The sequence below is a fragment of the Balaenoptera acutorostrata genome, chromosome 17, assembly GCF_949987535.1.
Source record: "Balaenoptera acutorostrata chromosome 17, mBalAcu1.1, whole genome shotgun sequence".
Taxonomy (NCBI): domain Eukaryota; kingdom Metazoa; phylum Chordata; class Mammalia; order Artiodactyla; family Balaenopteridae; genus Balaenoptera; species Balaenoptera acutorostrata.
The window spans coordinates 35,175,938-35,203,758 of NC_080080.1; the positions used below are offsets into that span (position 1 = coordinate 35,175,938).

General features: G+C 38.7%; 1 protein-coding gene across 10 annotated transcripts in view; it reads left to right on the forward strand.

Moving 5' to 3' along the window:
• The window catches only part of NCALD (neurocalcin delta), a 445,048-nt gene that overhangs the window by 271,759 nt on the left and 145,468 nt on the right, over positions 1 to 27,821 (forward strand). The gene's annotated exons all lie outside the window — the stretch shown is intronic.

Genomic DNA, 27,821 nt, shown 5'->3' on the forward strand with positions numbered 1-27,821 from the left:
TGGCAACCTGGTACCAGTAGTATCCCCCCAGTTATGACAGCCATCTCTAGACATTGCCAGATGTCTTCTGGAAGGGGCCAAATCACTCTCAGTTGAGAACCATTTCTTTAGTATATCATAATCACGGACTAACAATGCTGCTTTAACTTTTGTGTTGTTGTTGTGTTGCAAACGTGTCCAACTCTAAATGCATAGCTTTCAGTTTAACAGGATGGTATCTTTCTAATTCTATAGTTCTTACATCATAATTAAAAATAATGTTATGAAACCAGAATTAGATTTTTATTCAGCCAAATGTGTGAAATCCTGACATGGTAATATGTTTTTTGGGGGGGGCAGGGAGGGAGGCCGGGGGTGGTTTACACTTTAAGGGCCTTGTTTTATTTGTCAAAGCCTGACAAAATTTTATCCTCAAAGTTTAAAACTTACTTAGTGGCTCAACTGTTTTTTTAAAGATACATTTATAGGAATCTTAATGCCACAAAAGACTCCTACTCAGTCAGCTGCAAGAATTAATAGCCTTTTGGTGACACATAGAAATTTGAATGAGGCACATTCAGCAAGTTCATTTCTAGTTTTATAGGAAGCTGAAAACAGCAGAGAGAAAAAAAGTGCTACCCTTGTATTCTTTGGTGATGGTACTTGACATTTTAGTTTAAGTTATTACAATAGTATATTGGTTTAATGTTCCCTTAATATCAGTGGTTTACTCAAAGTTTCTGAAAACGGGAAGAATGCGTGTTCTCTCTGTCACTGTTAAGCTAAGAAATGGCATTTCAAAATCACTTTAATCGTACATGATTAAATCTTCTAAAGTGGTATTTTACTATGCTGTGGTGCCTGGGAAGACTTAAGATTACATAAATTCACTTAGACGTATGACTAATATATGACACCATTAAGAGAACTATATTTTAAATTCCTTTTACTGTTATTATTTACTTCACCTAAAGGCCTCTGACTCAAAGTGTTTCATATAGCTCAAATGTTATTTTGTTAAATAGAGCCTTCTTTCATGTCACTATTATGTTCAGAAATATTTAAGAACTTCCAATTGTCTCAAAAATAAAGTTCTAATTCTTTTTCATGGCACTTAAAGCCCTCTACTAACTGGACTGCAGTCGATCTCTTCAGATGTGTCTCCTTTACCTCCATTTGCCCCTTTCTCCATATCACACTCCAGCTGCAATGAACTAGGTTGCCCAGGGCATCCTTGCATTTTTCTGCCTTTATAGCACTCTCATGCTATGATCTCTACCCCTTAGATTCCAATCCATGCTTAAGAACCACTTCTTCCATGAAATTTTCCCAAATTTTCTCAGTTGGAATTAATCTCTCTCTCTCTCCTATAATGTTTGGAAAGCACTACACTAGTGTTCCTCAAACTACCTATGAGAAGGACTAGATTTTTTTAAATTTCCAGTTTATTACAGGACAATATGTATCTTCCTGTCTATGACCAGTACTTAGATCTCGCCCTGTGAAATTCACATATCTGAACTGGTCTAAACCCCATTCAATGAGCCACGTCCACTTGATCACACGTTTGAGTAGTGCAGCTATGTCCAATGCTGTAAAACTGTCTGAACAATTACTGACGATCTCTGTACTTGTGCTGTTGCTGATAAGAAATAGTTCATGAGGTGGTGCTGGTCCACAGACCACACTTTAGGTAGCTCTGCCCTAGACTATAAGCTCTACGAGGACAGGGCCCAGGTCTGCTTTTTCATCATTATAATTCTAGCACCTGGCATTGCCTGTCACATAGTAAGCACACTTATTCCATGTAGAAGTATCATGTTACAGATAACAGCACCTAAAAGCACCAAAGTAGCTTGGATCAGATTGTGATTACTTTTTAGCACCTACAGGATTATCAGGCCTAACCTGTATGAATGAAAAATATCAGACTGAAAATAGAAATGAATGAGAATATCAGACTGTTTTATTTTAAAAACACATGTTCTTTAGTATAAAATCTACTGAAATGAAATACCCAGTCTGCTAGTGCTGGTATAGGCTTTATAAATGAAGCTCACTTAATCAATAATTTAATTTTCTTTCCCTAAATAGTTGCAAAAACTCACTGTATTCAACTTCATTTAAGTAAACTAAATGGAGCTTAAAAGAAATCTAAAACACTTTGCCTGTTAAATAGCAATATTGAGAAATTGTCTAAGAGAAATATATTCCTCATAGAAAAAGTCCCCACAGAAACAAAACTATATTTGAAACCAAAATGGCTTTCTTTTATGCAGCTCAAGGGGATACATTGAAACTCTTAAGCAGTCCAAAATTGTATTTTTGAAAATGAGAATCACATGGAGTTAGTTTAACATCTACCACTGTAAATTCTACTGGGGAAAACACCTGGAATATGAGTAACATTTTTCAAAATTTAAAATGTAAGAGATTCAGAATACTTGACAATGCTATCTGAACATAGATTTCTAACTTTCAGTAGTTCAAGAGTGTCTTTCTGAAGTGGTAAGAAGTAGTTGCTGTTAAATGTTCATATTTTTCTTTGACTATTTATTTCATTATATTAAAATTGACAGCCAAGAAAAACAAGAACATTTACTATATGTTTTTCTCACCATTATTGGCCACTTACTTTTCCATGGAACATTTGTTATTTCTGGGAAACATATGGCATATGACCAGAACCATAATTAGTAACAGTTTGATGTTATAGGAATTCAAATTTTGGCAATTTCTAGCTTCTTCCTCTGAAACATAAAAGCAGTAAATACAGATCGTAAGGGTGCATTCTGGAGTCAGCTTTTCCCTCCTTTACAAATTGTGGAATTTACTTGTTTTGATTGGGGAGGTGTTTGAAGACTCACAAACACTTTTATAGCTCTGCCTCAGACCTAGAATGTTCCAGAAGGAGGCACCGTTCTAAGTACTTTACACACATCAGCTTATCTAATCATTGCAATAGCAGGTGAGAAAACAGAGGCATGAAGACATTAATTTGCCAAAGTCACTTCAATAAGAAACTGTGTAGTTGAGATTCACCTCAGGGAGTCTGGCTCCAGAGTCTGTGTTTTAACTTTCATAGAGTAGTGTCTTGTGCTGCATTGCTCCTGTTAAGTAGAGATTCCATTGGTAGAATCCTGCTGAAGAAGTTATTTTCTTGCAGACTGTCTCTGCCTAATACGTCATAGCTGGGAAATGCTGAGTAACTGGGGAATATTAGATGACTAGGAATGATGGGTAACTGGGAATTCTGGGTAACTAGAGAATGCTGGGTAACCAAGGAATCCTGAGTAACCAGGGAATGCTGGGTAACTGGGGGAAAAGGGTGAGAAGCTATTAGTTGACAGTTTACTCTGAGAAACTTTCCAGCATCTGTAAACCAAAGGGTTGTCATCAATATAAGATCTGGGACTGTCCTGCAGAGTCAGTCACTCTCACACAGGATCCCTAAAAACAGTGTTATCTTTGAATCAGAAGGATAAATATTTGCAGTAATCACTTTTGCCTTGTGTTGGAAGCCATGGTTGCTGAGGCTGATTATTCACAGAAGTAAGGCATGCTTTGTTACTAATGGAGTTATTGAGGACTGAAAATGCAACATTGCTTAGCAACATGCATCATAGTATTTACTCTTTTGAGCAGGAACAGCAAAAGCAAGTAGTATGTCTTATAAATGTCCTGGCAGGTATTTTTATTTTCCTTTCCAACTAACATTGCTTGTATCCATTGTCATGGTATTTGCAAAGTGCTTTGACTGTGGCTTGGCGGGGGTAGGTTCAGGTATATTCCCTTAAGTACAGAGATCAGCCCTGAAAGCTGGCATTAGCCCAGTGTAGAACCAAAAAGAAATTAGGCTGCAGGTAGGAAAAAGTAGTAAAAGATTCCTGCAACTCTAATGTTCTATATAAGGCTCCTAATTTTCACTGCTGGCAAGTATGTGACGGTAGCGATAGCACCCCTGTAAGATGTGGGAACTTGCTGTAATACTCTTCAGACTTCTTGTTTTGTTGGCTCTGATCTTTCAGGCGCTGATAAGAGTCCATAATAACTAAAAGCGAACATAATCCCTATTTTCTCCTAATGAAAATTTAATAGTTTCACTAATAACAGTGCTAGCACTCCCCTGTCATTTACCCTTTATCATGCGTGTTGGAGAACAAGTTTGTCTCTGGGGAGAATTTGATCTGGATGCACTTCTACCCAAGCCCTCCTTTCTTATCCAAATTAAAATAGTAACTGTACATTGGAGAATCCTGGCATTCTTTTACTATCTTTTCTTTCTCTGCCTCCAAAGTCATCCTAGCTTGCTGTCTTAAATTATGGTGTTCTAACTTGACTTCTGCTCTGATGAAGAGCAAGAAATCCCAGGGGCTGGGGCCATCTTAAAGGAAAGACGGTCTCTGCAGTGGCTTGAACAATTGTGGGAGAAAAGAGGGGCTAACCTTCCTGCGTGAAAACAATGGGGAAAGAATCAGTTCATCCCTAAAACAGAGGCAGCTGTTCATCCTGGAGGGGGAGATGTTCCACTTGGGATTGTCATCCAATGATTAATGTCTGTTCAATCCCAAGATAGGTGGAGAAGCTTGGAATCTGAGTGACCATATTGTTCGATTCTTTGTCCCTCTTGGGGAAGGGTCCTGGAATGTGTAAATTTTCCTCCTGCAGTTTCACTTTTCAGGGCTTTCCACATTCTTGGCTTTGCTTTTGCTTTGTTGTGTCCTGGAATAACTAATTAATTATGGACCCAATTCCTTCTATGCACTTGTAATTGGACGGCTTGAAAATTGCTCCATGCTGGCTTAAATAATGAGGAGAGAATTAAAAGGCTGAGAGGTGCTGGGAAAGATAGAGAGACCATGACCACTGGAAATCCAGCAAATATCACACCAGATATCTGTTACGCCAGTAACCAGGGGAGACAGAGCACTGGGGCAGTGGGGCTAGAAAAAACACTCACAGTGAAGTGGTAAAAGGGACAGGGGCAGCAAGAGGGTCCATTGTTGAGAAGAACATTTTTGTGGAAGGAAATCCTGTTTGAAGGCTGTACAGGCTGGGCAGCTCTAGCCAGCCAATGCCTTCTCTTGGGGAGGTGTGTGGGGTGTTCCCTGAGAACAAGGGGAGAGCCAGGACTTTGGAGTCCAACATACTGACATCTGTGTCTGGACTCTGCCATTTACTAACTGTGGGATTTGGAGCAGATGACTTTACCTCTCTAAGCATCCAGCTCTTCATCTGTGAAATGAAAAATAATAGTACTTGTCTCAGAAGGAGTGAGTGGGATCAAATTGGTTAGTGTCTAGACCACTTCCTGGCACATAGCAAACTCTCAGTACTGGCTAGCCATTATTATTATGCAGTTATGTTGTCAACATAATGATTTAATAACAATAAAGATATTAACAACAGGTAAGGTAATTAGCCTGGCACAGCTCAGGAAGGGTTGGCTTTAAAATGCATTGTAGGAGAATTATTACTCCCATTCTGTCTTCTCCACTCTCTTCATGGCCAGTTTGGTTTTCCCCCTTATTATACCCCCCACTTCACTCTTCCACTTAGGGAAGGAGAGGAATTTAAAAATTGGATAAGAACAGTGCAGCTGTTGAGCTGGGGCCTTTGGTTATTGGAAAGGAGGCCACCAGACCACAGCTGGCCAAATAACCCATGGAAACCATTCCCAAAATACATTCTGTTATCCTGTCCTGCTACTTATGTCATTTAGACATAAGGTGATTTGCAATTTCAGATCCTAGATCCTTCTCCCCCATTAGAATGTAAGTCTTCAAGATGGCAAGGATTTTTGTCTCTTTTGTTCACTGCTATTTCTCTAGTGTTTAGAACTATGCCATGCACATGTATGTGTCCAATGAATATTTGTTGGAGGGAGGAGGGAAGGAAGGAAGGAAGGAAGGGAAGAAGAAAGGATGGACAAATGAATTTCACCTAGCAGAACTTGAAGGCAAAAAAAACATCTTGGAAAGGAGACCTCCTGGCTAGCCTAATGGGTCGACAGAGAAGGCCTGTAGGTATTCAAATCAACAAACACTTAGTGAGTACCTACTCTGTACCTGGCACTGCACCAGGTTGTAGGGATATAACAAAAAATAAGATACCATCTTTGCCACCAATGACAGACATCTAGGTGGGATCCAGACAGTCTTAAATGTGATGTAACTGACGTGGCTTTTGGAGTAAAGTGGATAATTTCTGTATTATCATGTTATGCAGGGTAAAAACAGTATCAACTTTATAGGTGCTGTATTAGTTTCCTAGAGCTGCCATAACAAAGTATCAAAAACTGGGTGGCTCAAAACAACAGAAAGTTATTCTCTCACAGTTCTGGAGACTAGAAGTTTGCAGTCAAGTTGTTGGCAGGACCATGTTCCCTCCAGAGGCTCTAGGGAAGAATCCTTCCTGTCTCTTTCAGCTTTTGGTAGCCCCAAGTACCAGGTACTGGGCAGCATAACTGCAATCTCTACTTCTGTCTTCACATGGCAGTCTTCCTTTTGTGTGTCTGTCTTCTCCTCTTCTTATAAGGACTCCAGTCATATTGGATTAAGGATTCATCCTACTCCAGTATGACTTCATCTTAACTAATAAAATCTGCAACTACCCTATTTTCAAATCAGGTCATTCTGAGGTACTGAGGGTTAGGACTTCAACATGTCTTTTTGAGGAGACACAATTCAACCCATGAGAGTTGCTGACTAGGATTTTATTTATTTGTTCTCACTAGGATTTTAGATGCAAGGTGGAGGCTTTAAGATGACACTGTGTGTCAATATTAGGCGAGTTGATTCAAAGTAGCTGAGTAGTATCTGAGGATATCGGTATAATCTTATGTTTATACTGATAGATAGATAGACAGATAGATATGTATGTATATTTACACAAATACATACATATATGTAGATGCATGGATATATATCACACACATATATAGACTCATATACACACATATCTATACATATTTTATATTCACATGCAGATAAATAGATACAGAAATTAATATTGATATGTGTGTATTGATGGGTTCATGCACATACATGTATTTTCTAGCTCTGTCTATTGAGAGAGCCTAGAAGCAATGATACCCTGTAACAGTGAACACACACAGCTCCCACATCTTGGTTTCTAAATACCATTCTCCAAAGAAACCAAGGCTCTTTGTAGGAATGGCTGATTGTAGAGCTGAGGCAGGGAAAATAGAAGTGAATTTGGAGTACCTTGTAGTGCTAGAAAGTTTGAAAGTGCTATTTTTTAAAGGATAGAGCATGTCAAAGGTTACAGGAGTCAACCTGAAAGCTCCCTATAGCCAAAGCTATAATTTAAGGGAAAAAAAGTGGGAATTCCCTGGTGGTCCAGTGGTTATAGGACTCCATGCTCCCACTGCAGGGGGCATGGGTTTGATCCCTGGTCGGGGAACTAAGATCCTGCATGCTGCATGGCACGGCCAAAAAAAAAAAAAAAGTAATGATAGTATAGATTATAACCACAAGAATGAAATAAATATCCATGTGTCCATACTGATATAAACAAATGATAGAATAAATAAATAAACAAACAGGAGTGAAGGAACAAATCTTTCTTACAGAAAAATTCCAAACTATAAATGTAGAAGAAATGAGGGCAAAAAAAATCATCCTTTGAACATTGCAGCAATAATTGCTGCAGGCAAGATCCAGTGGTGAATCCTGAGATTAATGGGCAAAATTTTAGGAGAAAAAGGATATTTGCATAGCCTCAAAGTCTCTCCCAAAATATTTACTAATTACTGTGGTAGTTTTAACCTTTGTCACAAATTGTTTGATAGTTCTGCATACAGGAGGTGGAGCTTAATTTTCTTTGGGTGTAGACTGGACTTAGTGACGTACTTCTAACACATAAAGTATGGAAAGAAAAAGAGATGAACTTTTCAGTAGTAAACTTCACAGACACTACCTTAAGCAAGGGGTCAACATTAATATCACTGTTGATAAGTCATGTTGATAGCATCTGTCCCTTGAAATGAAGGGCACTTTACCTTGGTGGTATCCTTCCTCCGATTCCTTAAACCTAATCATGAGAAAATACCAGACAAACCCAAACTGACAGAAAGCTTACACAACACGACCTATTCTAAAGTGTCGAAGTCATGAAAGACAAGGAAAAGTCCAGAAACTGTCACAGATCAGAGGAGACTAAGGAGATATGGTGACAGATGCAGTGTGGTATCCTAGGTCGCATCCTGGAACAACAACAACAAGATAATGGAAAAACTGCAGAAATCCAAATAAAGCCTGTAGTTTACTTAGTAGTATTGTACCAATGTTAATTTCTTAGTTTTGATAAATGTACCATGGCTGTGTAAGGTGTTAGCAATAGGATAAGCTGGGAAACTCTCTGTATTACCTTTGCAACTTTTCTGTGTATCTAAAATTATTCTAAAATAAAAAGTTAAGAAAGAAGGCTCTGAGAAGAGGACGCTATAGCAATAATATCAGATTGTCCCAGTGACTGTTCTCTGAGTGCTTATGTCACTTACTCTGGTTCTGTTGCCTAGATGAGATACAGCAATCAGCTCCATCTTTGAGCTGGACCCCACAAAGTCCTCATACTGGCCTGAAGTCCTGACAGTGTCTCCCTCCCACCATTCACGTTACCTCTCTGATTTTATCTCCCACTACTCTCTTAAATATAGCTAGATATAATCAGGAATAGATAAGACTTGTTGGGCATCAGAAAGACTCGTCTAGCAGCAATAACGTAGTAGAAAGATTGAGAATGAGCAAACTTTGTGGTTTGAGTTCTAGTTCTGCTGCTATTCACTTAGGGAGATACTGGCCAAGTCATGTAATCTTTCTGGCTTTTTAGCCTCTAAACTGAAAGAGTTGGACCAGAATGCTTCTAATTGTAAATTCAATGGCAATGTTATCCTTGGTTACAGCAGGATATGAATTTGATTTATCCATTCAGGAAAATTTCTGCATATTTTGGTCCCTAGTGTGAAATTGTGAATCTCTGCCTGGGTAACAGCTGTGTTCCCACTCTCTGCCCCAAGCTCAGGGCTTTGGCTTTGCAAGGAAAGAGGAAGTATAGCCAGAAACTGACCTCATGCCCCATTCTTCCTAGTTCCAAGTCATTTCTGTCAAATGGCTTCCCAAGTTTTAATTCATGTTCTATCTTCATGATTTTTACCATATCCATATTCTCTGTGCACTATTTTTACTTAATATCTTTCTTTAAACCACCCTCTCTTTCTATTTTAACTTACATTTGCCTTAAGCAGTAATAGCTGTGAAATTGCAGATTTGACGCGCCAGCTATATTTTTTTCGAACGTACACTACAACAAATACACAGCCCAAATCCACCGCAACTATGCACTACCTAAAATGGTCTCACGCAATGCTAGCGGTATGCATTCCACACTTTGGGAAACCCCTCCATGAAGGTGAGGGGCAGCACCCTAGAGGTCTCAGTGCCATCCGAGTCTTTCCCCCAGTGATCTTAGAGCTTGGGAGTATATAAAAAGGCATTCCTATCAGTGAAAATCTTGGGAATCCGATTCTAAGACACTGGAGACTGTCCACTTTATTTTGGAATGAAGTAACAGAAGTGACTAAGCTTTCTCTTTGCGGGAAAGGCCCAAGAGGAGCTGGAATGAGGAAAAAAAGGTATTTTTCTGGCTTAAAAAATAGGAATGAATAGCAGAAGAAAGGGCTGGAGAGAAAGAGCAATTAACAGGAGTAAGACACAGTAGCAGGAAAACAATGGGGGTGAGGTGGTGGTGAGGGAAAACACTGGAGGGAAATGCAGTTTCTCAGAGGCAGAGTATTAAATGAAAGGTAAGAGACTTTGTAGAGGTCCTCATATCCTCCTCCTTTTTGACTTTTGGACTCTCATTCATGGTGTGAGAACTGATTAGATACACCAGAGGGCCAACTTGAAGGGCCAAAGGGATTGTACTCTCCAAGAAACTTCCTGCTAACGGAATCGTGCTCTGAACAGGTTAGTTTCTCCTTGACGTATGACCTTGGCATAAAAGATAGATTTAATACTATGAGACAGAAGGAGTTAGAAAAGAGTCTAGATTTTCCCTAGTATCCTTTCCTACTTAATAAAGAAAGGAAAAGACCCTAGCCTTTATCATAATACAGATCTGATTGATTCAAACCCACACATCCCTTAGCCTTCATCATAATACAGATCTGATTGATTCAAACCCACACATCTGCAAAGGTCAGTCGGATTTAAAGAGTAAATATTTTTTTCAAAAATCTGAATTCCAGAGGATTAAAATATCTCTGGGCACATCTTCCCTGGCACACAGCTGAAGTAAGTGCCTGCAGATGGTCACAGCCCTGTTGGGCAGAGGCATAGTGTTGGGGTACAGCATGCATTGGACTGGACTGGTTGAAGCTGATGATCCTAATACCACAGAATTTTAATCGGGGATGGGGGTGGGGGAGAGGGGTATGATAGGAGCCAAGGCAGCTGTACAAGGGGCAATTAGGAAAATTCTCCATGTTGTTCTGTATTTTTCCAGATTTTTCTATTTTAAAATAGCGTTTTCTGAGAGGGAGTGCTGATATGGTGTCTGTCCTTTCCAAAAGAGGACAGGAACTGGGAGGCTCTGAGGAGACTAGGTATGGTCTCCACATCCAAGAGAACAGATTCAGCCAAAAGACAGCACACTCTTTGTCAAGCTGCACCAAGAATGCTGTTGATTACCCCTTCCTGAGATGGATTTAGGAAAAGCCCAAGAATTAAATTGCACTCAAAGCACATGACATGCAGCCTCATATACTGTTCTTCCAAAACCTCAACTAGGATATTTATAATAAGGTTTTGGTTTCTTTCCAGACTTGAGAGAACACTCATCTGAAATTACATTTTCACGTCAATTTCTGCCAGATGTACTTTAGGTAACTTATGACAACTTTTTTCCTTCTTCATTTTTCTTTTTTGCTCAGAACATTGTCCCTTGAAGGTCCCCTTGCCTCTTTCCCTATTTATTTTCTCTTCTCCATTTTATAATTGGTTCTCTTTAGAGGCGGACCCATGGATAAAATCTTAGTTCTCCAGGACTTTCACCTCCAGAAAAAAAAAAAAAAGACCATTTTTGTATATACCTTAACTTTTTCAGAATTTTCAAGACTATGTCAAGGCTTTGACCAAGTCAAACCTTTCTCAGCAGCCTCCATGGTGAGTTGGCTTCTTCCAGAAGAAAATTCATCACATGGTGTGGGCCACTGAATTACTGTGCATCTGACAGCTTAGCTCACTGCCCTTGGCTGGCTCTTGGAATGATTTGAACAAAATAACAACTTAGATTATTGGACCAGAGGAAAAAGAAGCAGATTCTTTCATGTGATTTTCATTCCTGTTTGTTTGTTTCATATGAACTTTATGTGAACAAAGTGACTTGTGGTGAGTATATATACAATCAAATCAAAATTTAAGAGGATACCCTAAGATAAAATAGAAACTGTGGGAAAATGGTTTCTTTTTTTATTAGGTATTTGTTTTGCCCATCCTCTAAACACTCATTTCTAGCACTTCTTTTGAGTTGGGAAAAGAGTCATTGTTCTGTAGATCTAAACCACTGAAGCAATCACATTTCTGATGGGGAAAAATTTTTAAGTGTATGAATTGAGGGGAATTGTCAGAGTCTGAGTTGAGCAAATCAGGACATTAATTCAGTCCTCCCTAACCCTCGTGAATTAGCATTGTGCCCATGCCGATGGCCTGGTGTATTTTCTGTTTTTAATTTCCTCAGTGTTTGAACTGTAGAATAACATATTATGGTGTCTGTTTCCTGGGAACAGAAAACACAAGTAAATATTTGAGAAATTTGATACAGGGAAATTTGGGTTGAAGCTTGTCAAAAAGATGCATGAAATCAAGCCCCAATAAAATATCATTCTTTCTTACATCTGGTTTATCATGATTTGATGAAATTCTTCTTTGTGGCCCACTCCTGAATAATTTCATGACTAATACGTAAGTGGATGGATTACGTAAATACTGTTGTTCTAACAATACCCGGCATTTTGGCCACTGCACAGATGTGACACATAAAACTTAGATTGCATGTGTAGACTTTGGTTTAAGTCTTTCATTGAAACAATATCTTTTGAGTCTGTATTGTTGTAAATTAATATTTGAGTCTGCCTGAGACAAGAGTACAGATGGAAGCCTTAGCCTGCAGCCCTTTACCTTCTGGCCTCTCAAGAGAGGCCTTCCATGCAAGCAAGCTGTATTAGTTTTCTGTAGCTGCTGTAATAAATTGGCACAGACCTAGTGGCTTAAAACAAGGCCAGTTTACCATCTTGCCATTCTGGAGGTCAGAAATGTGAATCAAGGTCTTAGCAGGGCTGCGTTTCTTCTGGAGGCCTTGAAGGAATAATCCATTCCCTTACCTTTTTTAGTTTTTAGAAGCTGCCTACATTCCTTAGCTCATGGCCCCTTTCTCTCATAATTCCAACATCTTGCTTGTCATTATTTCCTACAACTAACTCTTATCCACCTGCCCCCCTCTTATAAGAGGTCTTATGATTACATTGGGCCCACCCAGCTAATCCAGGATAATCTTTCCATCCTAAATCCTTAACTTCATCATGTCTGTAAAGTCATTTTGTCAGGTAAGGTAACATATTAACAGATTCTGGGGACTGGGAGGTAAACACCTTTGGGAGGCCTAAGATACCTGTGAACTCTCCAGTCCTGCATTTTCAAGCTCCATCCTCTACCTGCCCCCTCCATGCACGTACACAAGGGCTGCTCTGTCTGCCCTCGGGAATAGCAGCAGTACTGCCTGTCTGCCCTTGGGAGGGCCAACCTGGGCAGGGGTTCACATAGGTCCTATTGGTGCCTTGGAAAAATTGGACGGGACGTTCTGGGATCCTGGGCCCTTGGAATGTAGTCTGGCTTTGCAGAAGGTCAGTGCCAGCTCAGTGTGGGCACATGCTCTCGGCTCTTGTGCTCCTTGACCTATAAGGAGGAGTGCAGCCGACAGAAGGGCAGAGTAGGGCCCTCTGGAGCTAGAGACTCAGAACAAGGCCAGTTGCTGACATCTACAAGCAGCATTGCTTCCAGCAGCCAGACAGGTGACAGAATCGAATGCCTGGAGCTGGACTGTGGGAAAAGAGAGACTGTCTGCCCTTCTAAAGGAGGTAGATACAGTGTCCCAGAGGAAGGGGACCCAGTGCTGCTACATCTTCTGAATTTTTTGAACAAAACCAGGAATCTGTTTTTGTTTTATTTTAAACCCTGTGTGAGGAAAAGAAAAATGTGCACAAGGGCCATTCAGCTCTCCAATTTGCAACTGACCTGTGGTTTAAAGCAAAAAGCACAGAATCCCTAGGAATAGACAACACTATATTGAATGAGTGAACAATGAATGTCAATGCTAAGTTCAGAGATAGTGCATTAATTAAGTTACTCGAAGCTGAAAAATTCATCCCTAATCATGCCACATTGTCCAATAGGCTCATCAGAAATTTGGCAGGGAGATTAAATGACAATATTAAGATAAATATTTATGAAATGCCAACAATATGATGATGCCTTCAGTATGGTATAAACTTTTTTCACATTATGAATTTCACAGAGAAAAAGTAAAGTCTATAAATTAAAACTCCAAAATTAAAGCCCCAAGGAATTAAAGTTCAAAATCCGAAACTTTTGCTCTTGTGAATGAAAAACCTAAAGGAATCAAAGCTTCAATCATTAAAGCAAAGTTTAAAATTACTTCAGAAATTTCTGAGAAATTACTTCACAGTCATTTAGTCATTCAACAAATAATTATTGAGCTTCTACTATGTGCCAGGCCCTGTATTAGGTACTTGAGATAGAGCAGTGAGCAAAACACAATGCCTCATGTTCTTATGGAGTTTATGCCTCATGTTCTTAATGGAGTTTATGTTTAAGACAACATAAATAAGAAAAATATATAGCCTTTTAGTGATGGTTGCTAAGGAGGAAAAAGAGTAGGGGAAGTGGGAGGAGTAGCGGTTTGGGATTTTATGTCGAATGGCCAAGGATGGTCTCATGGAGAAGGTGACTTTTAAGTAAAACTTGAAAGACGTGAGGGAGGAGCCTGGCAGAAATTGGGAGGAAGGCTGTGCTGGGCCCAGGGAGCACAAAGGGCCAGGACCTGCAGCAGGTGTGGGCCTGGGATGTTTGAGCAACAGCGGACGTCCAGAGTGGCTGGAGCAGAGAGAGGAGAGGGGAATGTAGGAGATGGTGGTCTGAGAGGAAGTGGGGGCCAGATCACATAGGGCCCCAAAGAGAAGGACTTGGGCATTGACTCTCAGTGCGATGGGGGCACGGGAAGATTTTGAGGAGAGAAGTGACATCATCTGACTTAAAGTGTAAGTCAGACCCCTCTGGCCACTGTGCTATGAAGAGGCTGAAGGAGATTAGGGACAGAAGCAGTGACACCAGTTAGGAGGCCATTGCAGTACTCCTGGCGATGGTTCGTGGTGTTTAAACTCGGTGGTGAAAGGGAGGTAATGAGAAGAGTTTAGATTCTGGGTATATTTTGATGGGCCAGATAACAGAATTTTCTAATTTGTCTGGGGTGTGAGATAAAAAGTTGAGGATAACACCGTGGTTTTTGATTTGAACAACCAGAGTGGAGCCGCCATTAACAGACTGGGAAAGACTGGGAAGGAGACAGGTTTAGAAGATCAAGGGGCCAGTTTTGTATATGCTAAGTCCTAGATGCCTATTAAACATGCAAAAAATAGATGAGCAGGCATTTGAACATAGGGGTCTGGAGTTCAGGGGAGAGGGACCAAGCTGGAGATATAAATTTGGTGATTATCAGTATGTAGATTTTAGTCAAAACTATGAGGCTGCATGAGATCACCTGGAAGGTGCATGTGAACAGAAACGAGAAGAATTTCGGGACCTACACCCTGGGGGACTCCAGCACAGAGGTCAGGAAGATGAGGGGGGACCAGCAAAGGAAAAGGAGTACAAGCATCTGGGAAGGTGGGGAAAAAACCAACCAAGTGAAGAAATTGTTTCAAGGAGAAAGGGCTGAACAATGTGTCCAATGCTGCTGGGAGGTTGGAGGGGGAGGACTGGGAATTGCCCATTGGATTTAGCAACACGGAAGCTAATGGGAACTTTGATGAGAGTAGACTCAGCCAGACTGATGGACACTCTGTGCCTGGGTGGGGCTGAAGTTCCTTCAGCAGCTATAGACTGGCTGTCTTCCATGGATGTTGCTTCTTCAGGTATTAATGTACCAAGTAGTAGAGTTAGACACAAAATCATCCAAGCGGATTGCTTTTTAGTAAATCTGAAGAGTTGATGGGACACTTAAAAGTATTGTAGCACTGGCCTCATACACATGAAATTAGAAAACAAGATCGTTCACGGCTCCTGAAAAATTACTTAAGGCACAAGGATATTCCCCAAGCCAAGTGCTTAGTATTGGCAAATACCACGGCAGAAATCCGCTGGCACTGAGTGAAGGAGGGTAGTTGGAGAGAATGTTGATTTCTGTTTCACCAGGATCCAGTAAGTCAACAAAACTGGAGACCAAGACTTGTGAACTCAAATTGAATGGGAGAAATACACACCCACTCCACCACTACCATCAGAGAGAGAGAGGGAGAGAGAGAGAGAGGGAGAGAGAGAGAGAGAGAGGGAGAGAGAGAGAGGGAGAGCGCCTCACAGTGATAAGCCCCACATCCCTAAGCATATGCTGAGAGCATCCAAGTGTTCATGCTTCCTGCAGGCAGCTAGTATCACAAAGAGGAAAAACAGAGTGAGGGACAGCTGAGGCTGCACATGCTCAGTTCCTATCCCCAAGGGTCTGATTCAAGAAAACACTGCTTCTCCCTGTAGGACAGTGAGGCAGGGAGGGAAGAGGCTAGGAATATCCCTCCAAGAGTTCTCACATAAATGCAAGATCAGAGGAAAAGGGATTTGACTTCCATACCCGCAAGCCCCAACAAACACAACAGGGAAAGAAATTCAAACTATCGTATTTGGTTGCTTCTTTGGTATCAGTTTTGATTGGCAACAATGATAAAATTTCATCGGTTAAAATGAAATTAGAAACAGGTGAGTTTTCATTATTCAAAATCTCTCTTATTCTGGGAAATCAAGAACTGGGTTTAGAGTATTTAAGCCACAACTTAGATGCATATGTGTGCAGGTCTGTTGATGATCAGAGAGAAACTGGAAGCCCCTGACTTCTTGTTTTTGAGTCCTTGAGTCTCATCTGCATTTGGGAGCAATTGAGTTACATTGCTGTAACCAATCTTTGTGATTACCTGATGAACCGTTCTATTTTTAGTCCTCCATTTAAAGTAGATTAAAATTACAAGTACTCTATGTCCTTCTAGGAAATTAGAACAATCCTATAGGGCATGTACAGGTTTTATTTTGCCAAATCTTTATAATAAGCTGTTTCTTGTTACCTTAACATGTTTAGCTCACTCCCCTTTCCTGGTTGGGCCCCTTTTCTCCATCAGCATTTAAGAGTCCAGTCGTCCATGCAGGTGTCCATCGTTAACCCCATCGGCCTTAGTCAGCACCTGCATTCCAGCACTCTAATGTGCAGGGGGGATCCTGGTGGTCATAGGTTGTTGATATCCATGTGTAGCAAGTAGATGCATTTCACTCACTGTTAGCCTCTTGGAGAGAGGCTGGAGCTCAGAGTTGCCTTCAGGAGTGATTTGACACAAAAAGCTTCCTGAAAATGTTTCCTGAACCACCATATGGCAGTAAGTAGTCTTGCTTCACGGGTCTTATAAGGTTGATTGAGGTTAATTGAGGTTCTATGAAGTATGTGAAAATGCTTTCAGAAGTATACAGTACTCTCTGATTGTCAGGCGGCGTTCTGATCGCTGATGCATGTAGTTCAGTTCTCTGTCTTGTTGCACGTTAAAGTCACGGGTCTCCTCAAAGTGCTTTTGTGTTCTTCAAAGCACTTAATGGCTCCCCGACACATTAATATATGTGGAATGATAAGGAACTGAATTCCATTTCCGTGGAGGAACGGGGTCCTGCCCTCTAAGGCATCATCCCTGCATTTCCAATCCCCTATTATTTTTAAGAATACCAACCACAGAATGGAATGCTAGCCTAAACCCTCCCGGCTGCTGGGGAAAAGCAGATGATAGAGGAAGCCGGAGTTTAAAAAAAAAAAAAAAAAAAGTGAGAAACATGGCTTTAAGACATTCCAAAAAGAAAAGGGAGGAGATCCAATCTTTCTAAAAATTGAAAGCAAGTCTTTGGCAGAGGCCAAACTGACAAATGGCAAGAAACCTCATCCCTGTAGTTACAGAATCAATATCCAGGTTGAGGGAATAAATCTGGCTGGTCAAAGAAAAACCTCAGAGTTGAGAAAAAACGGTCACAAGCCACAGAGATGCTGCATTTGTCCCTGTCATGCCTCACACCTGATGAAAGGCAATGAGAAGCTATGGCGTGAGGCGGGTGAGGAGCTTGGTGGGTGTGCTGAGGAGGAAGCAGGGTCCAGGGTCAGCCTGCGTGGATTTGAACCCAGGCCCATCGCTGAGCAGCTGTGAGGATTTACGGACTTGACTTTCCTTCCTGAGCCTTCACTTTCTGTAAGGAGAGAACAGCAGCCCTGGCCTCATTGGGTTATTAGAAAGTTAAACGAAAATATATGGAAAAATTTGCAGCAGAACTGTTGGGAAATAGCAAGTGCTTACAAGCATCTAGTATAATTAATGGCCTTTTTTTAGATTGAAGTATACTTGATTTACAGTGTTGTATTAATTTCTGCTGTACAGCAAAGTTATTCAGTTATACATATATTTTATATATATATATATATATATATATATATATATATATATACATACACATTCTGTTTAAAATTCTTATCCATTACGGTTTATCACAGGATATTGAATATAGTTCCCTGTGCTATCCAGTAGGACCTTGTTGTTTATTACTGCCATTTTAAAAGTATAAACTGCCAGAGAAAGCTGGAAAAAGTTTTCTTGTAGTCATATGGCATTAATCCCAGGGGGCCAGGAGCAAGACATGTGACCAGACTTTGACTCTTCCCAAAATACTGGACGGGTTCTATTGTCCCCATTAGGGACAACTAGTTTTAGATTTAAACAGTAAGTGACAGTAGTCAAAGTTATGAGAAATGGGCAAAGCTATACTCGGGTATTTGTCATTTAAAAAATGTTTATCCAAATTATGTTCCTTCTCTATTATGCTATTAGAAATTAATCACTAGTTAATATTTGCTTGTAATTTGAATAATTTACTTTTAGAAAAAGCATGTGCTAAACATTTTCTAACTTTTGTCAAGACTTAGAAAGTTCAAGCCAAAGAAGGGCTTCATGGTCATAATTAAGAAAACAGTATTCATTTGAAACCGGCCCCGACGTTACAGGCTTTGTATCTATGGCTTCAAAGGGATAACTTAGGGGAAATCCGCTATGTCCCAGAATACGTCACAATTGTGTAGTAGTTCATTAATTACTATTCAGATACACTTTAATTTATATAGTAGCTATGTTCCTGCACAACTGTGCCTGAAATGAATTTTTATAATTTGATTCATTTCCCCATTAACTTATAATATCTGTGAAATATTGTCTTGTTTTTGATTGATTTTAATTCACAGTGCCTTCTAATTCGTTGTCAGGTGTGGTAGTTAAAAGCCTATAAATGAATACTTAGTGGTATCAGGGAACATAACAGTCTTCTTTACTATTTAAGGGCAGCCTGGTAATGAACCCTTCTGCAAATTTGAGGGATTCTTTTTGTGTAATGACAATTACATAATTATGAGATAATAAGTGATGATAAGTTCTTTGAGGGCAAGGATTATATCTTCTATCTATCACAGCATTCTACAGTGAAAAACAAAAACACTTGTACATGAAGCCAAGACCTAGGTACACATGCAGCCCTAAGAACTAACTTGCTGTGGATAAGGCTTCTTCTTTGGGTGAACACTAATTTTCTCATCTCCCTTTCTATCTCATGAAACCAGAGAGTTTCAAATGGAGTCATATATGTGAGAAATGCAATCAAATATGTGAGAACAAGTGGCAGTCTAAGATTGTCTTTATAGCAGGTACTCACCCAGTTATCCAACGATTCATTACCATTTAATGTATTTGTTCTTTTACATTGCAATTTTCATGTTTACTTTTCTTGAAGTAGAGCACTTATATACTTTGGTTAGTTTTTTTCTTTTTTAAAAAATATCATACGTGTGGTCTTAAAATCCCACTTTTGCGTTGCTCAGTCTATGTCTTCAAGTTTCTTTATGAGTTCTTTGTTCCCTCTGCTCCTCCCATCCAAATGTTCAACCCCTGCTTTTCGCATCTGTATATATTGTGCTCTGCCAGCAAGAACCACAGTGGGACTACCCTAGGGGGGCTGAAAACGCCAGTGACCCAGAGGGGAAGGACAAGGGTTTAATGAGCTCCTCAGTGAACTTCCCCTGTGGGCAGGGCTAGCCCAGTCTCTTGGCTCCTCAGCCCTGATAACTAAACTCAAGCCAAGAAAAACTAAGCATCCTATACTGGTTTCCTTTTGCTGCTATAACAAATTACTACAAACTTAATGACTTAAAATAACACAGTTTGATCATTTTACAGTTCTAGAGGTGAGAAGTCCAAAACGCACTTCACTGGGCTAAAATCAAGGTGTAGGCACGGCAGGTTCCCTCCGGAGGCTCTAGGGGAGAATATGTTTCCTCATTTTTCCACTTGCAGACACCACCCAAATTCCTTGTCTCCTGGCTCCCTTCCACCATCTTCAAAGCCAGCAACAGTGGGTTGAGTCCTTCTCATATCACATTGCTCTGACCTTCCTACTGTCATTACAGCTCCTTTCCTGATTTTTACTCTGCCTCCCTCTTCCACTTTTAAGGATTCTTGTGATTGCACTTCCAAGTTAATCCAAAATACTTTTCCATTTTAAGGTCAGGTGATTAGCAACCTTAATTCCATAAGTAAACTTAATTCCTCTTTGCCACTGGGACCTAACATATTCACAGGTTCTGGGGATTAGGAAATGGGCATTTGGAGGGGGGGCATTGTTCTGCCCCCACAGCTCCCCAGAGCAATCATTCTCAACATGTGACCGTCAGGACAGCTGCATTGGAATCACTGCGTGGAGGCGGGGGGAATGTCAGTGCTGATTAAAATAAAGAATGCTGGGTCCCACGAAAGCCAAAAGAATCAGAGTGTCTGGGAGCAGAGTCCAGGACTACATTTTTACTGATTTCTCTGGTGATTAGTATACTCACTAGAGCTGAGAATCATTGTATTCAAGCATTTAGCCTACCTTAAAAAAAAAAAACAACTTGTTTTATTCAATAAGTTCATTATAGATTATGTTGTTTCATTGTAGAAAAATTAAAATATATACAAAAGGGGTTTTCTGGGATGTAGATTATTCAGTACTAAAACTGGCAAACCAAATGCATTAATTACGCTACTAATTTCTTTAATTTTGTTGACTTATCATGATTTCCCCAACCTCTTTGAAGCAGAGATAATTATTGACCCTGGGAGAGAAAGAACTATATCTTGTCCTCCCTCTTTCACCTCCATTTCCTTGATGTCTCCATCTTCTCAGCAGACAGCAGAATTTGACTTGCTACCCTATTCAGCACGTAAATCTCTTTCCCCTTTTCTTTGGAGATAGAATAGCAAATTAAAGATACTGTAAGAAGTGTAATAGCAAGATCAATGAATGGCATTAGCAGAAAATCGGAAGCCAGTGTTACATTATTTCTTCTGGCCTTGTTCTTGGAGACTAGAACTCAGTGAAAAGTCAGAGTTCTGTAGGAGAGAGAAGTCAGAATATCTCTGAATGAGTAGATATGTGCATTTGTATTGTCTTGGCTGTGTCAGTATTAGATTGTTTTTGGGATGGGAGCCATGTTGGAAATTCACAAATGCCAAAGAGAAAATGAGTAGTTGTGCCTCCAAATAGGTCTTATTGAAACTCTATTATCCAAAAGAACTATGAATCAAAAAGGAGACAGAGTTTGAGGAGGAAGATGGACATTGTGTAGTAAGGGCAAGTTAAAATGAAATCAAATCCTGGCATCTTATTATTTATTCCGTGTTTTGCTATGTCACAATCATGTGGTAGCAACGCTTGGCTCATAAGCAGTTTTGATATTGTCTTCATTTATTAAATCAGTAGGCACTGGGACCCAGAGTTGAAAGAGCTCACAGCATGGTGGGGAAGAGAGTCAAAAATATATAAAACAGATTATGACAGAGATGTTAGCAAAGTGCTATAATTATAAACAGACTGGAAGGAATAACTTATGTGAGGAGTAGGGAGGGAGTTAAGAAAGGCATCACTGAAGGTAGACATCTGAACTGACTTCTTAAACAGAAAGCAGGAATTTGCCAGCAGATGAAGGAGTCAGGACATCTTTTATAAAAAAAAAATCTGTGTATGTCATGACACAGTACTTTGAGAGGCTATTTTATGTCTGGGGAGTGTGTCTAGCTTGGTGGAAAGTGGCAAGCCACAGAGCTGGGAAAGTAGGATGACCCTGGATTCCAGGGGCCCCTTATACCTTGGTAACAAGGAGGATTTTCTACCCCAGAGGATAATTTTTTGATTCATTAATTATCCCATAAGATTTCATATTTATATTAAAAAATTGTGATTTTTAATTCACCAAGACCAGTAGTTTTCTTTGTCTTTTTTTTCTTAATAGCAGAACTCTTTCTTCAAATAGAAACTTACACATAAGCTCAATATAGAAATAAGTAAGATCAGAGCTGCTGTAGTATATATTGCAGGGATGGAGCTTAGATTCCATTCTTCACCTTTTCCTGTCCTCAAGGTGCCTTTAGGTAACCTCTAGTGTCCTGCAAAGACTATTTCAAATGCAGTGACTCAACCTGAGATGAAACCCTAAGAATGTCTCAGTAAGAAGTGTGAGTGTTCACGAAGATATAAACATTTGATCATCTATAGGCTTCAAAGGAAAGAAGAGAAAATTATTGCTAAGATTTTATCATTAGAAACAAGTAATGTGGCATCAACAAAGCAATAGACTTTTTTTAAGAGCATTGAGTTTCTAAGATACCACTGTCTTTTTTTATTTCCAAATTTTCCATTCTGGGGATCTTCCCTTTTCCCCTCTAATCTATTTTTCACATTACATGTTTTTTTCTACACCCATGATTTCATTTTCCACTTTCCACTGGTGACTGTCCAATTAGCCCATATATTTCATCTGACCCCCTGACATGTCTCCATCTGGACACGCCATAGTCATCTCAAACTTAATGTTAGTTTAAGTTATGGCATAACCATGTGAAACACTTCATCTTCCTTTCTAAATTTGAGCATCCACAGTGCGGAGGAAGCAGGCAAAAAAGCCTGTCTCCCAGTTTCTCCTTGGAAGGGGTTTGACTGCATACTTTCCCACCTGCTACCTGAGAATTGGGCTTCTAAGTAGCCTATATCTAGGTGCTGACTGCAATCCTTTCCTTTGGGACACTCATGGGTCTTGAAATACGCTCAACTACTGGGAGCTACTGACAACAAAGATGGCACAATTGCAAAGGTTGGAGAGGCAACTTGAGCTTGGGCCAGGCTGATTGATGAGGTTCATCTCTTACATGAGACCAAAACTAGAAGAGGTGGCTGTTTCACCTACTGTGCAGAAACAAACACAGAAGAGTCAAGGAAAATAAAGAAATAAGGGAATATATTCTAAACAAAAGAACAAGATAAATCTCCAGAAACTGATCTTAATACAAAGGAGATAAGTGATTTACCAAATAGAGAGTTCAAAATGATGGTCACAAAGATACTCACTGAGGTCAGGAGAGCAATGCATGAACAAAATGATAATTTCAACAAAGGGATAGAAAATATTAAGAAGTACCAAACAGAAATCATAGAGCTGAAGAATACAATAATGGAACTGAACAATTCAATAGCGGGTTCAAAAGCAGATTAGGTCAAGCAGAAGAAAGGATCAGCAAATTCAAATACAGGTCAGTGGAATTCATCCAATCAGAGCAGAAAAAAAAAAAAAAGGAATGAAAAAGAGTCAAGATAATTTAAGGGACCTATAGAACACCAAGTGGACCAATATATGCATTATAGGCATCCCAGAAAGAGAAGAGACAAAGAAAGGGTTAGAAAGCTAATTCAAAGAAATAATGGCTTAAAACTTCCCTAACCTGAGGAAAGAAACAGACATCCAGGTCCAGGAAGCCTAAAAGGTACTAAATAGGATAAATTTAAAGAGACCTATACCATGACACATTATAATTAAACTTCCAAAAGGTAAAGACAAAGAGAGATTCTTAAAAGCAGCAAGAGAAAAGCAATTTGTTATGTATAAGGGAACCCCATAAGACCATAAGCAGACTTTTCAGCAGAAACCTTGCAGGCCAGAAGGAAGTGGGATGATATATTCAAAGTACTGAAAGAAAAAACTGCCAACCAAGAATACTCTAACTGGCAAAATTATCCTTCAGAATTGAAGAAGAGATACAGAGTTTTCTAGACAAATAAAAGCTAAAAGACTTTATCACCATTAGGCCAGCCTTACAAGAAATACTAAAGGGAGTTCTTTAAGTTGAAATGAAAGGATACTAATTAATAACATGAAAACATATGAAGATATAACTCAATGGCAAAGTAAATATATAGTTAAATTCAGAATACTCTAATATTATAATGGTGGGGAGTAAATCACTTATAATAACTCCAATGTAAAGTATAAAAACAAAAGTATTCAAAATAACTATAACAACAATAATTTGTTAATGGATACACATTATAAAAAGATGTAAATTGTGACATCAAAAACATAAAATATAGGGGGGTAAAAATGTAGAGTTTTGGTATGCATTCAAAGTTAAGTTGTTATCAGCATAAAATAGATGGTTATAAATATAAGATGTTTTATGTAATCTGCATGGTAACTACAAAACAAAAACCTATAGTACATACACAAAAGATAAAGACAAAGGAATCAAAGTATACCACTACAGAAAAATCATCAAATGACAAAGGAAGAGAGCAAGAGAGGAAAAAAGGAATAAAAGGAATTACAGTTGGCCCTTGAACAACATGGGGTTAGGGGCACTGACCCCTGGGTAGTTGAAAATCCACATATAACTTTATAGTCAGCACTCTGTATCTGTGGTTCCTTCATATCTGTGGTTCGACACCATGGATTCAATCAACTGCAGATTGTGTCATACTGTAATATTTATTGAAAAAAATCTGCATATAAGTGGACCCACCCAGTTCAAACCCATTGTTGTCAAGGGTCAATTGTACAAAACAGCCAGAGAGCAATGAACAAAATGGCAGTACTAATTCCATACTTGTCAATAATTAATTTAAATGTAAATGGGCTATTCTACAATCAAAAGACGTAGAGTGGCTTAATAGATTTTTTAAAAGACCCAACTGTGTGCTGCCTAGAAGAGATTTACTTCAGCTTTAAGGGCACACTTAGACTGAAAGTAAAGGGATGGAAAAAGATATTCCATGCAAGGGGAAACCTAAAGAGAGCAAGGGTAGCTGTACTTATGTCATAAAAATAGACTTTAAGCCAAAAACATTAACAAGAAAAAAGGTCATTATATAACAATAAAGGAGTCAATTCATCAAGAGGTTATAACAATTGTAAATATTTATATACTCAACACTGGAGCACCAAAATATATAAAATAAACTTTAACATACCTGAAGGGAGAAATAGATAGCAGTACAATAATAGTAAAAGACTTCAGTACCCCACTTTCAACAATGAATAGATCATCCAGACAGCAAATCAGTAAGGAAACATTGATCTTAAACTTCATATTAGACCAGTGGACCTAATAGACAAATATAAATCTTTCCTTCTCAGTTGCACATGGAACATTCTCCAGGATAGATCATATGTCAGGCCACAAAACAAATCTTAATAAATTTAAGAAGATTGAAATCATATCAAGCATCTTTTTCAACCACAATGATATGAAACTAGAAATCAATTACAAGAAGAAAACTGAAAAATTCACAAATATGTGGAGATTAAACAACATGCCTCTGAACAACCAGCAGGGCAAAGAAGAAATCAAAAGGGAAATTAAAAAATACCATGAGACAAATGAAAACAGAACATACCCAAATTTATGGGATGCAGTAAAAGCAGTTCTAAGAGGGAAGTTTATAGTGATAAATGCCTGCATTAAGAAACAAGATAGATCTCAAACTAACAACCTAACTTAACACCACAAGGAACTAGAAATAGAAGAACAAACTGAGCCCAAAGTCAGTAGAAGGAAGAAAATAAAAAGATCAGGGTGGAAATAAATAGAGACTAAAAAGACATTAGAAAAGATCAATAAAACTAGGAGCTAGTTTTTAAAGAGCTAAACAAAATTGACAAACCTTTAGCTAGACTGGTGAATTCTACCAAACATTTAAAGAATAATAATACCAATCCTCCTCAAACTCTTCCAAAAATAGAAGAGAAGAGAACACTTCCAAACTCATTGTATGAAGCCAGCATTACCCTGATTCCAAAGCCAGACAAGGACACTACAAGAAAAGAAATTACATGCCAATATCCCTGATGAATACAGATGCAAAAATCCTCAACAAAATATTAGCACACTGAATTCAACAGTATATTAAAAGGATCATATACCACAATCAAGTGGGATTTATTCCTGGGATGCAAGGATGGTTCAGTATATGCAAATCAATAAAGATGATATAACACATTAACAAAAGGAAGGATAAAAATCATATGATCATCTCAAAAGATACAGAAAAACCATCTGACAAAATTCAACATCCATTTATGATAAAAACTCTCAATAAAGTGGGTATAGAGGGAATGTACATCAACATAATAAAGCCCATTTCTGACAAACCTACAGCTAACATCATACTCAATGGTGAAACCCTGAAAGCTTTTCCTTTAACATCAGGAACCAGACAAGGATGCCCCCTTTCACCACTTTTATTCAACGTAGTACTGGAAGTTCTAGCCAGAGTAATCAGATGAGAAAACGAAATAAAAGTCATCTAAATCAGAAAGGAAGAAGTAGAATTGTCTCTTTTTGCAGATGACATGATATTATATATAGAAAATCTTAAAGACTCCACCAAAAAACTGTTAGAACTAATGAATGAATTCAGTAAAGTTGCAGATACAAAATCAATATACAAAAATTATTGTGTTTTGAAACACTAACAACCAACTATTGGAAAGAGAAGTTAAGAAAAATCCCATTTACAATAGCATCAAAAAGAATAAAATACTTAGGAATAAATTTAACCAAGGAGGTGAAATACCTGTACAATGAAGACTATAAGATAGTGATGAAAGAAATTGAAGAAGACACAAATGAAAAATGTTCTGTGCTCATGGATTGAACAATTAATATTGTTAAAATGTCCATACTACCTGAAGCAATCTACAGATTCAATGCAATCTCTATCAAAATCTAATGGCATTTTTCACAGAAATAGAAAAAACAATTCTAACATGCAGTGAAATAAGCCAGGCAGAGAAAGACAAATACTACACAGTATCACTTATGTGTGGAATCTACCAAAAAAAAAAAAAAAAAAAAACAGTTGAACACAAAGAAACAGAATGGTGGTTGCCAGGGGCTAGTGGTGGGGGAAATAGGGAAAATCTGGTTAAAATGCACAAACTTTCAGTTATAAAATGAATACGGTCTGAGGATCTAATGTATAACATAGTGATTATGGTTAATAATACTGTATTCTGTTATTGAAATTTGCTGAGAGAGTAGAACCTAAGTGTTCTCACACACACACAAAAAAAGAAGGGTAAATATGTGAGGTGATGGATGCATTAATTATCTTGATAGTGGGAATCCTTTCACGATATATACATGTATCAAATCATCATGTACAAAACCGAAATAGAGTTGCAGATGTAGAAAATAAACTTATGGTTACCGGGGGGTAAGGGGGAGATAAGTTGGAAGATTGGGTTTGACATACACACTACTATATATAAAATAGATAACTAATAAGGACCTACTGTATAGCACAGGGAACTCTACTCGTTACTCTGTAATGGCCTAAATGGGAAAAGAATCTGAAAAAGAGTGGATATATGTATTTGTATAACAGATTCACTTTGCTGTACACCTGAAACTAACATAACACTGTAAATCAATTGTACCCCAATAAAAATTTTTAAAAATCATGTACACTTTAAACATATTAAAATTTTTTTCAGTTATACCTCAATAAAGCTGAAAAAAATAAAGATACACTTTACAGTGTTTTGAGATCATGCTTTGTGGAAGTAGGTCCTATTATCACATACATTCTTATTCTGGTGAAATAGATGATTCAGGATGATGAAGGATATTGGTGCTTTGAAAGTTAGGTTTCACCCACACAGATGAAAGTTTCCCTTTCACCCACACAGACAGGAAAGCCTCCCTGGGAAAGAGCTTTGAGATAAGAAGATATAACTTAATGGTTAAAACTGTGAGGGCAATGAAGTGGACATTCAATCTCTGAGTAGCCAGAAGGAGCCCAGAATGGCTGAGTTTTTGTGTGGCAAGTACAAGAATGACCTATACTTATCTGTGCGTTCATAAAAGGCAGCTGTTTTATGAGCGGTGCATACAAGCTAAAACGTGAAATAAATGTGAAATAAGAGTAGAAGTAATACCAAGAAATAAACCTTTTAAACTAAAAAAGAAATTAAGAAGTAAATTTGAGCCTCCATTTATTGAACGTATCCATTTCTCTAAATATAGCTGACTGTTTCTGTCGTCATAGACTATATTATGCTGCTATTAAAAAAAACACACGACCCCTCAAATCTCTGGCTTAACACAACTA